Below are 13,950 nucleotides of genomic sequence, written 5' to 3'. Positions count from 1 at the left end.
AAAAGGCATATCGAAATGTGAGGTAGCGCATGGAAATGGTTAGCCCGATCTTCAGGTAGCAGGGATTTCGATATAATACAGGAGAAGATTAACGCAGTATTGACAAACAATAATAACCAAGTCATTTTAAACAGAGCCATAATAGAAAAGATAAATAACATTACTCAGGTTACCAATACCATTACCAACAGTCTAAAATATGAGGGAAAGACCCAAATGCTAAAGGAAGAAATGCTGAATCTCAACCATGCAGTACAATGGGCAAACGCCGATATAACCAGTCCTCCGATAATAGGCGATGAGGAAACTAGACAGATAAAGAAGATACTAGAAACAGATCAAACGCCATATGTCAACTTCGAAGAAGCACTGCATACAGCGGAGATAAGTAGAGCGAGCAATGGTCCAATGTTAATATACGTCAAAAAAATTCCTATAAAAAAATCCCAACTTTGCAGCGAGATATTGATTAAACCAGCTAAAATCGAACAATATGTCAATAAAATAGAAAGCGAAAATATAGTTAAATGTAAGGAAAAACGTTTCTCAAAAATTGTACACTGTAATAAATACAATGAAATAACCATCTGTAAACATAGAAGTATAAGAGAAATAAGCAATTCGCCCTGCCTAACAAACTTACTAAAAGGGAAACCTGCCAACTGTACCAGAACAAATGACCAACACGTCCCCCAGGTGGAAGAGTTACTACCAGGGACCATCCCGCTGAACAGCTTCACGGGCACAATAAATATTGACGGGACGATGACCAACCTCAAAGGTACGTTCCTCGTAACCTACAACAATTCCACCATAGAAGCAAATGGTCAAAAATTCGAAGCAAAAGATGCCGTCTACGCCAATCCAATGCCAGCAATCTTGCAAACTGAAGTGACCATCTCCCAAGTCGAAGAAAAATTATCATTGGAGCTAATGAAAGATATGTTTACTGAAGATGACATCTTTTGGAGGCGTTATTACCATCATGATCAAGATGAGGGAAAAGATCAACATTGCCGAAACTCCTGTCATAATCAACGTACCCGACCAGAACGAACAGGGACGTTCGTTTTTGAAAGTGGAAGAGTTAACACCACAAATGTTTTGATAAGAACATTTGGAGCTGCACGTGTATCCGGTTGCGCAACACTCGTTAACAAAGGTACTTGGGGTCGCACGAGCATCCAGTTGCGAAACATACGTTGCACCTGCACAACATAAATGTGCAGACGCTACGTCTGCCCAATTTCCGTGTGAACCAGAGAGCCAGCGAGTGCAGCAAAAATCAAAGCAGAGCAGCACCGACGTCAGCAGCATAGGTGAGCAGGCGAAGTTAGGTAGGGAAAAATTTGTCAAGCTAAAATTAGTTCTGTTTTTGCAATTTATTTTGAGTTATTTTGAGTTAACTTACATTAGAATAGGTTCTGACGAGTCATCAACGAAGTGTGTGGTCTGGCGTTGTCCTGGTGGAACACTACACCCTTCCTGTTGGCCAATTCTGGACGCTTCTGGTCGATCGCCTGCTTCAAGCGGTCCAGTTGTTCGCAGGAGATGGTAGAATTAAGCGTCTGGCCATATGGGAGCAGCTCATAGTGGTTGATTACCTTCCAATCCCACCAAACACACAGCAAAACCTTCTTGGCCGTCAATCCCGGCTTGGCCACTGTTTGGGACGATTCACCCGCCTTCGACCACAACCGTTTTCGCTTGATATTGTCGTATGTGATTTCGTCGCCAGTCACCATCCGCTTCAAGAATGGGTCGAGTTCGTTCCGTTTCAGCAGCATATCGCAGGCGTTGATTCGGTCCAGAAGGAAATCATGCGTCAAATCATGCGGCACCCAAACATCAAGCTTTTTTTTGTATCCAGACTTCTGCAGATGGTTTAAAATGGTTTGGTGACTAACTCCCATCTCCTGGGCGATGTCACGAGATGCCACATGCCGGTCTAACTCGATGTATTCCATGATTTGATCGGTATTTGTCGTCACAGGTCTTCCGCCGGCTGGCTTATCCATGGTGTCGTTTTCACCGGCTCTGAATCGCCGAAACCATTCCTCCGCGGTTCGATGAGATAGAGTACCATCCCCCAAAACACCATTAATCTCACGGAACGTTTCTCTAGCGGATTTGCCTTTAACGAAGGAAAACTTTAAAATAGCGCGAATTTCGGCGTTAGTGAACTCCATGTTTACACGTCTATAACTGTAGAACGCAATATCCAAACTAATCATGCATAGCGTCGTTTTATAGGTTATGTCAAGATCTTTCAAATTATGTATAGTATTGCCAGAGCGCTTTGTACATAGCCGCGAAATTCAAAAGACAAAAAGGCGGACAACCGTATATATCCATTTTTTTTTGTGTAACATATATATTTGTTTAATAAATGGGAGTAGATGACGTGAATCTGTAACAGAATGAGAGAAAACAATTTAAAATTAATTTAAATTCAATTAGATATTTCGTCTTGTCCAGAAATCGCTAGGTTGCGGTCGTTTAAGGCTTTTTCTGGTCATGGGGTTAGCCAAAGAGGTTACCAAGTGGCTGAGGTTAGCTGTGAGGCGTTCGTTGTATCGGCTCGAGTGACGGTTGATCTGTTTTCTGACAGAGGGAATATGGAGGTAATTTGCTAGGTCGTCTCTGATGTACCAATCCGCATTTGCATTCGCCCGGTTTTAAGCTCTTTGCACTTTCATGACATCCGAGTCTGAAACAGTGCCCCATATTTGGATGTAGTAGGTCATTGAGCGGGCACAATCGATTTAAATAATAACGCTTTGAGCATACAGTTAAGCCACAAGACATGTGGCTGCAATTTTCCTCGTGTGCTGTTTCCACGTGAGCCGCTTGTACAGGATCAGCTTGTACAGCGACTTGCTTCCATTAACAGAAATGTTTCATATGTTTGTCCACATGGCGTACGAGTCTAGAAATTTTGGGTGAGTCTTGACGCTTCGATTCGGAAAAATGAGATAGCAAGGAAGGCAATGATGTCAGCGTAAGTTGCAAAAAGGGTGCCCGTTTCATTAAAACACCGCAGATTGAAGTGAACAGGGTATATAGCACGGGACCAAGGACACTTACCTGAGGATCTGATTCAGATGCATACAGAGCAATAACGATCTGCAACGACCATCGATCTGCAAGTGAGGCGTTTCCTGCCTCACCGCCGCTGCTGCCCCCGTATCCGCATCAGCACAGTTCTGGTATTCCGCGGTGTCAGCCGAATATCGGCTTCATTGTAAGAAGGTACTGGGCCGGCACTTTCAGCATTGCAACACTCGAGCGCGACAGCGAGAGTTACGTTGCGCTTGGTCAGCACTTATGCTGGCTGGCTGAGGACTCAAAGGTTCGTGGTTGACGAGCCAAGTGACACTATTGGGGGAGAATGAGAGTCGAGCAGACTTCAACTCGTTGTATCCAAGATTACCAAACTCATTGTCAATTAAGAACTAAACTCAAATTCGATCGTTGTTCTTCCACATGAAATTAATAACTCGGTAATATCGAACCAAGTGCTGACCAGGAGGAATTCATCCTGGTCATGGCACTTAACTTATATATTATATTATATTCATGATCAGGATCAATAGCCATGGCAATCAGGATCGATCTGGCCATGTCCGTCTGTCCGTCTGTCCGTCCGTCTGTCCGTATCAACGCCTCGATCTCAGGACCTACAAAAGCTAGAATGTTTAGATTAAGCATGCAGCTTCCAGAGACATAGACGCAGCGCAAGTTTGTTGCCACGCCTACTCTAACGCCCACAAACATAAGCATAAGCACACAAGCATAAAACTGTCACCGACACACTTTGAAAAATGTTGTGATCACGTTTTTTATATATCTTGTAAATTTCTATAAATTTGCCGACAAACTTTTTGCCACGCCCACTCTAACGCCCACAAGCCGCACAAACTGTCATGGCAAATGTGATATTTTCACTTTCTTATATATCTTGTAAATTTCAATTGATTTGCCAAACAACTTTTTGCCACGCCCATTATAACGCCCAAAAATCGCACAAAACTCTAACGCCCACACTTTTAAAAAATTTTTAATTTTTTTTTCATTTTCTACCGATATTCCAGATTTTGAAATTTCTTGTTCGCACTTCGACTAGCTGAGTAACGGGTATCTGATAGACGGGGATCTCGACTATAGGATTCTATCTTGTTTTTTAACTAGAACTACGGCTTATAACAAGGAAGTCCACTTTGTCGGAAACGGGTTCAAGTTGAACTCCCGTTCATTCAATGCCACCGATTTTTAAAAGCTGAAATAGCTATTGCATCTATCTATTGTCCACAAAATTTGCAATGTTCTACTGACAACTTTGAAAAACTCTTCGACAACCTGGGAACAAAGTTCAAAATCGCTTGGGACTAGAATGCTCACTATCGTTTCTTGGACTTCGAGACTCAGCCACCCGCGGAAGAGCTCCCGCAGAGTTCCGTTCACAGTTCAAATATTCTAATATTATTCTAATTAGAATTAGAATTATTCTAATGTCTTTGCTTCAACTTTGCTGTCTAGAGTCGTTAGGAGTCGTTGCGCAAAAATTTCTCATAAACCATTCTTCATCGAAATGCGAGCCTTTCACGTTTCCAAGCAGCGGTAAACAAGCTTGTCAACATTAATATGGTGCTCACCCATATGGCAAATCACCAAATTAAAAAATATCACAACAATTTCTAAAAGTGTGGGTGTGACCGTTTTTAGCGGTTGGTGGGCGTCACAGAAAGGGCGTGGCCAAAGTATTCTTGGTATACCGATAAAAATTGGGAAAACAAATAATAGAACGAAAAAAATGAAAACATTTTTCAAATGTGTTTGAGCGGCTTGTGAGCATTAGAGTGAGCGTCGCAAAATAATTTTCGGCAAATCAATGGAAATTTACAAGACTAAAAATAAAAATTAAGAAATATCAAAATATCAAAACGTAACAAAAAGAAAAAAAAAACATCAAAAGGTAACAGCTTTAGGCGGTTTGTGGGCGATAGAGATGGCGTGCAACATTTGAAAACAAGCTTGCGTCCATGTCTCTGGAAGCTGCGTGCTTGATCTCAACATTTTAGCATTCATAGTTCTTGAGATCAAGGCGTTCATACAGACAGTTCGACTCGACTATTATCTTCATCAAAAATATGTATATTTTATGTCTGCATGTTACATATTTTTCAATAAATCTAGTATACCCTTTTACTCTACGAGTAACGGGTATAACAATAGCAAGACATGATAATAAAACATAAATTTAAGAAATTTTTAGTTCTACACTTGAACGCCCAATACTTTTTTTTTTCAATAACTTTACTACGCACAATAATTTTTTTTTTCAATAACTTTACTACCGCATCCCGCAAAATTGTAAGGCAATAGAATATATTAAAATATGAAATAATAATCAAATTTTTAATGTTAGTAATTCAAATTGTATTACAAAGGTAGCTTAGAGACAGAAAGTGAGTATACCTGAGTAATTTTAACATCTCCGATCACGTACCAAAAGTAGAATCGATAGCGAACAATACGGAAGAACACCTAAAAGAAATCCACCAAGTCAGGAACCCATTGAGTAGTTTACAGGTGAGGAAAAGGAACGACTAATGTTCCTAACATTCGAAGGTCTGGAAGCGTTGCACATTGCAGTAGAGTGTAACGTTGCAGCTAGAATCAACACCAGGAATGGAAACAAAAGTCACTGCGATCTTCACACTGTCAACTTCTGACTGAGATGAAAGACAAGCTTAAGTTGAAGAGAAGAGAGTAAACAACAATATGTTACCAATATGCAAAGGAAAAACAATGCACCACAATTCGTTACACTCCAACATGCCCGATTTCCTGGGATTTCCAGAGGTACCAATAGGAAATCTGTTCCGCAAACGGTTCCGCTCTCATCGGTACATGCATTTCCAAGAAGATCGCCAAAGTGCACCATTCGGTAATTAGCACAATATCAAACGATGTCGTGGCTAAAGAGTTACCAATTGGAGCAGCAAAGAAGTCGTCGATCCGCTGCCACAGCGAGCCCAACGTGGAGTTCTGCTAAGACTCACAGCTTGTTACGGCCAGCTTAGGTAGTTCGTTGATAATTGGGGCTTAATCAATTAAGACCTATTTAAGAAGTTGCGTTTTATTTTTTTTACTAATCCTCCAAGGGATACAATTGCCATGTATAACCTTGTTGTTGACGCAGCCTATTGCTGGTGCCCAGCGGGGAAACTGTTGACTCTGCGGAAAAGTTATAGGAAGTTGTTAGTACTGGGGACGACTAACTTGATCTTGTTTGGAAGCACTACTGGCGTTAGTGTCTAAGTTCGGAGCGATAAAGCTTAGTCGAATATTTGGTCTAGCTAACTGGTGGGGAACACTTGATAACACTACTGATAAACGACAAAGTCTTTCCAGCTGTCTGTATGGTTTCCGCCATAGCTAACACATTTCACTGAATGAACATCCTTTAAACAGTCCTCCAATCCGTGTTTGAGACCACGTCTGACACGATTTGAAAGCTTTCGACAATGGTTTTTGGCGTGTCCAAATGCTTGGCATCGGTGGCATTGAATGATATCATCCTTATTCTAGGGGAGTTCAACTTCAAGCCGTTGCCGACAAAGTTTCTTAATATCGTGTACTTCCTTGTTATAAGCCGATGGTTCTAGTTAAACAAAAATTAGGTTGACGGTAAGGGTTTTCCTTATGACGGACCCCACGGATGGCAATGCGATTGGTCGCCAGGAATGGCAGAGAGAAAGAGAGATTTCGTTATTGCTCTATATGCATCTGTATCGGTAGCCAGAGTGGAGGATGATATTTGAGGGACTATTTTTTCGGGTAAACAATTTTGTCTGCGGATCTAAGGAGTCCGTTAAGATTCTCGGAGTGATCAACCGCAATTGGGGGTGGTTTATGGGAAAATATTTGTTTGTGGAGGGCTAATTGTTGTTGATTGACAAAGGGTTGGCTGCATTCTTATTATTGCCTGCGTTATTTTTGCCAACTTTGGTTTTGTGTGTGTTTGCTGTGTTTTTGGCAGTGACGTCATCGTATTTAATTAAGAGGCCGGTGCTAACCTGTATTAAGCTGCTCGAGCTACTGGCTTCCTTAGGGTCAATGTCTTTTATTCTTATTATTGCTTGCGTTATTTTTGCCAATTTTTGTCTTGTGTGTGTTTGCCGTGTATTTCGTAGTAATGTCGGCGTATTTGTTTAGGTAGCTGGTGCTAACCTGGATTAAACTGCTCAAGCTACTGGCTTCCGTAGGGTCAATGTCTTTGTTCATGTTGTAATGCTCTGAGATTAGCAGGATTGAAGATAAAGTTTATTATAGTCAGAACATAATACTCTGTAGGGGTCATGCAACTCATAGTTAGTTTCTAGTGAATCTGCTTGAACAGAGACTATCCAAGTCCAGGTATGGACTATCAACTTCACCACGAATCAGATTACAAGTAAAGACTGTTCCAAGCATTGTTCTACGCTTCGCTACGGAAGGTAAATTAATTAGCTTCTACTGCCGTCTCTAACTAATACCATTATTTTATATTGTAATGAATCTAAGGTATATATTAAAATTTTAATAAATATTGTTGGTCTCACAATAAGAGAAGATCTAATAAAAACTAAATAACTACAATAATGAAACTGCGCATAAAACTGAGTCATAAAATTAATACTGAAAAATAATTAGGACGGTGGCGATATTAAACTATCAGGTTGTTGTAATTAATTTCCTGGTTTCTTGTTTTAATTATTTATGTTGGATTTTCTTGTCTAGTTATAGACAAGTTTTATTTACATAAAACGGGTTATTTCAATGGTGTTAAACCGGTTCGATTGCAATTTACATTTTTTTAGATACTTATAACTTATAATCTTTATAAGTTTTCAAACGATCCCCAAACTCTGTAGGATGGACATATGTGTAAACTAATCTACAACTATATTTAAATATAAGGCAGCTGCTTTGGTCATTTTACTGGGCGATTGTACATATCTCTGCTTTTCATCCAGAACGTAGGCATCTGCATTTTTTTCAAGGTTAAAACCCCACTGATCTTTCTGCTGATATTATGCTTGTGTTTTGTGTTCCCTAAGCAAATTAGCATTATGTTTTTAGTAATTATGTTCAGCAGCTTCACAATTTCCTCAAGATTTATACTGTTTTACCAAAATTGTTGTTCCATCGTCACTACTCTAAGATTATTCAAAGCCAATTGTTTTTCCTTTGTTTTCCTTTCCAATCCTTTTGTTTTTCTACTTCCGGAAATACTTGAGAATTATTAGTATGAGTATTTATACCCGTTACTCGTAGAGTAAAAGGGTATACTAAAATCGTTGAAAAATGTGTAACAGGCAGAAGGAAATGTTTCCGACCATATAAAGTATATATTCTTGATCAGGGTCAATAGCCGAGTCGAACTGGCCATGTCCGTCTGTCGATCGCCTCGATCTCAGGAACTACAAAAGCTAGAATCTTAAAATTAAGCATGCATACAAACAGCCCAGAACTCTCACGCCCACACTTTTAAAAAATTTTTGAGTTATTTTTCATAATATTATTTTTTCTCCCATTTCTACCGATATTCCAGAAAGTTTTGAAATTTCTCGTTAGCAATTCCACAAGCTGAGTAACGGGTATCTGGTATTCTATCTTGTTTTGTAATAATAACAATGGAAGTTCTCAGTTAAGCGAATGCTTATAAGAAGTAAGAGACGACTGAAAGGCAATTTGGCAACGACACGATTGGTTCACTGGTTAACGGCTTCCGCTACGGCTTTCTACAACTCTCGACTACGGCTTTTCTACTTTAATCCTGCTCAACTTTACGGCAACTTCATCGCACGTTTTTATTCTCCGCTGCCTCTCGACTTCCAACTTCTGGTGCTGCCAATTCGTCTCTCTCCTCAATCAGTGCTGCCAACTGCTCGATATATCTAAAACGATTTGAGCTTATAGAGCTTTTAGTTCTTAATCATTCCTTCCAGCTTCTTCCAGCTCCTTCCAGCGAGCTTTCTCCTGATATCAACTGCCTCTAAGGTTTTTCCGCGTTGTTGTGTATTGATGCAAGCATCTGTATCAGTATATTTTGATTTCACAGTCCTATAAATAACGTAAGGTTCATACCATGTTGCAAAGAGATTATTATAGTTTCCATATTACTATATGGTTCATTGGGTGCTGAATGTTTTCATTGCTCCTGTTGTTCCTGTTATTAGGCCGATGGCATAGGATATGCCGTTGGTGGCAAAAACAGTTCCTAATGATGATCTGATTGCTTTAGCAAAGAAAACGGAGATGATTCCGATTAAAAGTTCAAAGGAAAGTTCTAGAGCGAGCCTTTGGATTTCACCTTTTATCTCCTTATTGAATGCACAGCTGAAAGGAAATTGTCCACTGATTTACACGTTTTATACTGCTTTGCAAATGTATAAGGGAATAAGCGAAAAAAAACGGTAAAACGTATTATTTAAAATAAGAAAGAACCTAAATGTTTTAATTAAGTATATAGAAATATATTATATAAGAGTCACGAGGCGCAAGCAACGCCAGGCATCGACGTCCGCAGTCAGCGGTCACAAGCGGTGGAGCGCGCACAGGCGCCGCCATATTGGAGCTGGAGAAGATGCAGCATTCCCCAAGGAAGAGTACGCGGCTGAATGGAGGGGAAGCCACTCCTTTACCGAGAGCGAATCAGCAGCCAGCGGGAAGTGGAACGGGAACTCGGTAGCGGGTGAACACCACCACCATTGGTACCCCGGGCACTACGGTGAAGTAGAAGTACTGTTGTCACAGCTGCGAGCTCAGCGCCGGAGACGAACTAGTCTCCTCTATGGAGAGGATCGCATCGTTGGAGAAGATGCTAGAGAAAGTCCGAGCCCGGGAAAGTGCCAATTTCGCGCCAAGCCCAGTTGGCGCCAACAACGGGGTCGGTTTGGTGCCCTATAACGGTAACGGAGCGAGCTGTGCGGCCTGCACGGAATTTGTGGAACCACTGTGTGCAACAAGCACTGCGCATAGATTCGAGCTACCGTCCGTGAGCGCCCACAATGTCGCCACTTGTTGGATCCTACGCCGCTATTACGCCGTATGGAACCCACGGAGCATACGGACCACGAAAGCTTCCGGACTTGCCTGCATTTGGAGGGCAGGCCGAAACGTGGTTTGCACTGCCTTGGATGTCGAGGGAAAGGAGCCGTCGAGTGCATGCGAGCGTCGACCATTACAAAGGAGAACAGGAGGATCGGCATGGAGGTTGTCCCATCTGCGGAAGTCGGGAAGCCGGGAAGGTTGTGAGCATTGGGAGCATTGTGAGGAGGCACCGACTCTGCTGTACCAGATCTTGCTATATGCAATCTGAGTGCCAGATCAGTGGATGCCGGAGGATGCATCATCGTCTGCTACATGACGCGGACGAGGAGCAGGCCGCAGCAGCGAGGTGGTTTGCGACGCCACGGAGGGAACCAGCAGTTAGCAGTTTCCAGACGCAGCCCGGCCAGGATGCCTTCGCTACGAGATGTTCACAGGGACCAAGAACCAGCAGCGAGCAGTTTCCAAGAACACATTGGAGAGAAGTGCTCCGGGTGAAGCGAGAGCGCCCACTCAAAGGATTTTAAGCTGCGTTGACACCGAAGGAGGCCGCCTGCTGTACGTTACGCTGTACGGAGCTAGTAGGAGGGTGGATACGTATGCGCTTCTAGGCGAAGGCGGTGGACAAAGGGCTTCAGCACTATAAGTCTTTGCCAGCTGTGCTCTTCCACTTTAGAGAGGGAGCAGTCGGAGTGACATCAAGGAGATGTTCCACCAAGTACTGATCCGATCCGAAGATAGATGTTCCCAACGATTTCTCTAGAGAGATGGCGATGACAAGAGAGATCCGGATGTCTACGAGATGAAGGTAATGACATTTGGAGCAGCATGTTCGCCGAGCACTGCACATTACGTGAAGACTCTGAATGCCCTGAAGTTTCGGGATTCGGATCCGAGAGCAGTAGGCCATCACCGACCACCACTATGTCGAAGAGCGAGGCTATCAGAGTATCTACCCGGGTGAAGGAGATACACGAGGATGCTGGATTCGAGCCGGCTGGATTTGGAGACGGCTTTTGGCCTGGGCAATTCCAGAGCGTCGGATAGGATGACGCTGAGCAAAAGAAAGGAAAGGACGTCGCGACATTCGAGGATTGGTGCCTTACCTGGATGAGAACGGAATTCTGCGAGCTCACGGAAGAATTGATGCTGCACTGTGCATACCGTATAGTCCGAGGAGGCCGGTAATGCTGTCACACAGGCACAACCACACAGAGCTGATTGTGCGACATTTCCACGACAGGATGCAGCATCAAAACGGGGATGCTACAATTGCCAAGATCCGGACGAGATTCTGGGTCTCGTAGATGAGGCGTGTGATGCGGAGAGTCATCTCCTCGTGCAACGTGTGCAAGTTGCAGCTAGCGCGGTCGTTGCCGCCGATAATGGGATTCCAAACGGAAGACAGATTGGACGCGGCCATTCAAATATACCGGATGGGACTACTTTCATTCATCTGGAGCTGGCACATAACCTGTCAACGGTTTCCTGCATAATTGCGATCAGGAACTTCGTCTGCTGACAATGGCCTATCAAGGACAATGAATCGACCCGTCTCTAAAGTTGCAGTTCTGGATTTGGGTGAAGCGGTACTTCAAGGAGTCGGGGATGTCAGGGATGGAACATTGTAATCGATAGTCAGTATTTTTTAAGTGATCTTATGCTGTGAAGCAGCTTAAATGTGTGCAGGCACACTGTTTTATCGGCGTCGCTAGTTGGAAATTAGTCGGGAAAACGTAACATTTTCATTGTCGTGCGAAAGTCTGGAGAACACTCTTACATACTTTTTAACGAATCTAGTATACCCTTTTACTCTTCGAGTTACGGGTATATGTACAAAGACTGTCAACAAAATTCACGAAAACACAAAATTTTAACACAATGACTCTGGTCTTAATAAAAATAAATCAATATTGAAAATTTTGAAAGTAGTTAAAAAAACTGTCAACAAAATTCACAAGGTTTAAAAAAATAGAAAGCAAGTTATCATATTTATTAGGAATTTCGTGCTTACCCTTAACTTAAATTTCTTGTCTAACAAACAAAGGAATAGACTCAGATAAAACTTCACGAAATTGTAAAGTCTAGTAAATTTTAAGAAGTTTTAAGAGGTGAAAATAATTTTTTTTAAGGGTGGGCAAATGTTTAATTCTTTAAGGGCTTATATTTTCTAAACTAACAGTTTTTTCAAAATTCTAAATTTTATCTATGTTAAATCAAGTCAACTTAAAAGTCAACTTTTTGAATTTCTATAATTTTTGAAATTTCATATCATCAAAACTGGATGTGGGCAAAAAAATACAAAGTCCTGACTTTCTATATTTTAAGCAAATTCACTAGAAGCTACTTACCTCTTATTTTAAATCATTATAGATCTAACTATTAGTTGCATGACCCCCTCAGAGTATTATGTTCTGACTATAATAGACATTATCTTATTATCTGCCGCTCTTAAAGCGATCAATACTATGTTTATTTACATAATATTTATGTGTCCCAAAAATAACCGAACTATATATTTAAATCATACAGCATACAGCGCCATCTATTGAAAATTATTTGCAACAATAAAAAAATAATAGGTTGGCACATATCTCCCTTCCGCTTTTTTGCTCTTTATTCAATGCTTTATAAAAGGTGTTACAGTGATCGGATTTAGTTCAAATATGCGCCGTTTTGTTCGATAATCTGTTTCCATCAAGCAGCCATTACCGAGGTACTGAAGAACATTTCTATAAATGACATAAAAAATCTATGCTTGCGCTGGTTGATCGTTCCAAACGTTGTGTTGAGTCAAAAGGAACCTATTTTGAATAAATTATAACTTTCAAAGATAATATGTGTATAATATTTTATATCCAGAAAGTTCTGTTATTTTTGGGACACACCGTGTATTTCCTCATACCTCTACTATATTCTATATCGCGTCTATCTTCACACGAATCCGTACCGTACGATTCACGGCAGACCCTCGGTCGGAGGGCGGGTTTTGTGACAGTTTTGGTCACTTTGTGGGTGACCAACTTTTGGCCAATCGGTAGAAACTTTTGGCCAATCGGTAGCAAAATCATCTTTGGAAGCTGCATGCTTGATCTCAACATTTTAGCTTTTATTAATCGAGGGCAGACGGACATGGCCATTTCCATTTCCAGCATAAGACGCTGCTGCGCAAAGAGTTTGGTATATTATAAAATCATTCTTAGAATTTGATTACAACGTAGAATATGACTAGCGCCAAAATACCGTTACGAGTGAGTCAACGGCGTTGCCGCGCTGTCGCCGAGTGTAGATCGATGAGCGAGTCGAAAATGCGAGCAGTTGTATGCAGATGATTGCACACGCCGGCTGGAATTCGCTTCACTCGGAAAGTTTTCATGGCAGACCAGCCACAAGAAAATAACAACTCCGCGACATATGCTTTATATGGTCGGAAACGCTTCCTTCTGCCTGTTACATACTTTTCAACGAAACTAGTATACCCCTTTATTCTACAAGTTACGGGTATAATTATATATCGTCAAAAATTGCATGTATATCGAATGGAAGCAATTTACGACCAAAACTTAATAGAAATAATATCTTTAAAAAAAATCTGTCTTATAGGAATTTTAATTATAATGAATTATTTAATTATAAATACATAAATTATATATAAATATAAATACTTTTCTTTCCATCCATGTTTCATTCGTCTGTGCAGTAGAAATAATACTTTCGGAATAGGTCAGATAAATTTAAAACTGTGTGGCGGGCAGACGGATATGGATATACTATGGACGAGGTTTCTCCTTCACTGCGTTGCAAAGTTCTTGGAAATAATTATATCCTCTACAAGGGTATAAAAAGATGATG

This window comes from Drosophila erecta, unplaced genomic scaffold (genome assembly GCF_003286155.1).
Source record: "Drosophila erecta strain 14021-0224.00,06,07 unplaced genomic scaffold, DereRS2 tig00000219-arrow-pilon, whole genome shotgun sequence".
NCBI classification, from domain to species: Eukaryota; Metazoa; Arthropoda; class Insecta; order Diptera; family Drosophilidae; genus Drosophila; species Drosophila erecta.
This window is presented reverse-complemented; position numbering follows the sequence as displayed.